The sequence below is a fragment of the Tasmannia lanceolata genome, unplaced genomic scaffold, assembly GCF_043159265.1.
Source record: "Tasmannia lanceolata isolate RefF3 unplaced genomic scaffold, GAP_Taslan_0.1 ptg000917l, whole genome shotgun sequence".
In the NCBI taxonomy this organism is placed as follows: Eukaryota; Viridiplantae; Streptophyta; class Magnoliopsida; order Canellales; family Winteraceae; genus Tasmannia; species Tasmannia lanceolata.
Window position 1 is genome coordinate 15,001 of NW_027519582.1, and position 2,500 is coordinate 17,500.

A 2,500-nucleotide genomic window follows, 5' to 3' on the forward strand; every position below is an offset into this window, starting at 1 on the left:
AAAATTTCTCTTTGCCAAGGAGAAGATGCGGGTTCGATTCCCGCTATCCGCCCATGGTAAAGTCATGTAATATGATAAATAATTCGATATAGTTGACCACGATAGTGTAGTGGTTCTATATTCCCTCTTCTTTTCCTCCCATCCCAAAACAAAAGATGTTGCGGAGACAGGATTTGAACCCGTGACCTCAAGGTTATGAGCCTCGCGAGCTACCAAACTGCTCTACCCCGCGCTGAAGAACTGGGAACTAATAGACGAACAGGGATTAGGGATTGGATGTGCCCCTCTACCATGTTCTATACAAATAGAATAACCCATTTATACAGAATGGTAAAGGGGACCCCTCTATGATCTATGATCATAGAGATCGATAGAAATATGAAGAAGGGATATTTTGATCCTTACCAACTTGATCTTGTTGCCCCCGGCAACAAACATGCATGAAACCTTTCGCGAAGTATGTGCCCGGATAGTCCAAAGTCTCGATAGTTACCTCTAGATCTTCCGGTTGAAAAACAACGTCGATGAAGACGTATAGGTGCACTATTACGTGGTGGGGATTGCAATTTTCCATGAATTTCCCATTTGTCACTCAACGATGAAACTTTGCTTATTTCTTTTTTTGAGGATCGACGAATCAAATGATATTTCTGTTCCAATTTCTGCCTCTTACTCTCCCTCTGAATCAAACTTTTCCTTGCCATAATGGTTCAGTTCCTATTATTATCAATGATATGGGTCGGATCCTAGATGTAGAAATATAAGAAATATAAGAAGGGGGATCCTCCCCCTTCTCAATCGAATCAAATTTGTTAGAATTAACCAAATTTGCCTGATGTAGAGGCAATCAAGAAAGCTGCATAAGTGAATATATAACCTACAGAAAAGTGGGCTAATCCAACTAATCTTGCTTGTACAATGGAAAGAGCCACGGGCTTATCCCTCCATCGAATCAAATTAGCCAAAGGTGTGCGTTCATGAGCCCATGCTAAAGTTTCAATCAATTCCTGCCAATATCCACGCCAGGAAATTAAGAACATAAATCCAGTAGCCCAAACAAGATGCCCAAATAAAAACATCCATGCCCACACTGATAAACTATTCATACCAAAAGGGTTATATCCATTGATAAGTTGTGAAGAGTTTAACCATAGATAATCTCTTAACCATCCCATCAAATAAGTGGAGGATTCATTAAATTGTGAAACGTTACCCTGCCATAGTGTGATGTGCTTCCAATGCCAATAAAAAGTAACCCATCCTATGGTATTTAACATCCAGAAAACTGCCAAATAAAATGCGTCCCAAGCCGAAATATCACAAGTACCCCCACGTCCCGGACCGTCGCAAGGAAAACTATAACCGAAATCCTTTTTATCTGGCATTAACTTGGAACCACGTGCGTCTAAAGCACCTTTTACTAAGATCAGTGTGGTTGTATGCAAACCTAGAGCAATAGCATGATGAACCAAGAAGTCTCCAGGACCTATTGTTAAGAATAGTGAATTACTATTCTCATTAACGGCATTTAACCAGCCGGGTAACCATATGCTTCGACCAGCATTGAATGCTGGGCCATTCGTTGAAGATAAGAGTACATCGAACCCATATGAAGTCTTACCATGAGCGGATTGTATCCATTGGGCAAATATGGGTTCGATCAAGATTTGTTTCTCTGGAGTACCAAAAGCAAGCATGACGTCGTTATGAACATAGAGTCCTAAGGTATGGAACCCCAGAAACAGGCTGACCCAACTTAAATGAGATTTGATAGCTTCTTTATGGTCTAACATTCTTGCCAATACATTATCCTCATTCTGTTCCGGATTGTAATCTCGAATGAAGAATATAGCTCCATGGGCAAAGGCTCCTGTCATGATGAACCCTGCAATGTATTGGTGATGAGTATATAACGCAGCTTGAGTAGTAAAGTCTTGTGCTATGAACGCATAAGCAGGTAAAGAGTACATGTGTTGAGCTACCAAGGAAGTAATAACCCCTAAAGAGGCTAGAGCAAGACCTAATTGAAAATGAATCGAATTATTGATTGTGTCATAAAGACCCTTATGCCCACGGCCCAATCGACCCCCGGGAGGAGTATGCGCCTCTAAAAGATCTTTCATACTGTGTCCAATCCCGAAGTTAGTTCTATACATATGACCAGCAACTAGAAAAAGAAATGCAATAGCTAAATGATGATGAGCAATATCGGTCAACCACAAACTTTGCGTTTGTGGATGGAATCCCCCGAGAAGGGTTAGAATGGCAGTTCCTGCCCCTTGGGGGGTACCAAATAAATGACTACTGGAATCGGGGTTTTGGGCATAAAGATTCCACTGACCTGTAAAAAGTGGGCTCAACCCTTGGGGATACGGTAATACATCTAAGAAATTATTCCATCTGACGTACTCCCCCCTTGATCCGGGAATAGCGACATGAACTAAATGTCCTGTCCAAGCCAGGGAACTTACTCCGAAGAGTCCTGACAAATGATGATTGA

General features: G+C 41.5%; 2 non-coding genes across 2 annotated transcripts in view; one reads left to right on the forward strand and one right to left on the reverse strand.

Annotated features, from left to right (window-relative positions):
- The window catches only part of TRNAG-GCC (transfer RNA glycine (anticodon GCC)), a 71-nt gene extending 19 nt beyond the window's left edge, over positions 1 to 52 (forward strand). Inside the window, exon 1 of the tRNA in view lies at positions 1 to 52. This exon is cut by the window's left edge and continues 19 nt beyond it. This is a non-coding gene — a tRNA (tRNA-Gly).
- Positions 53 to 158: 106 nt separating this feature from the next.
- TRNAM-CAU (transfer RNA methionine (anticodon CAU)) lies at positions 159 to 232 on the reverse strand. Its single transcript has one exon. It is a non-coding gene; the product is annotated as a tRNA-Met (tRNA).
- Between the last annotated feature and the right edge of the window lie 2,268 nt (positions 233 to 2,500).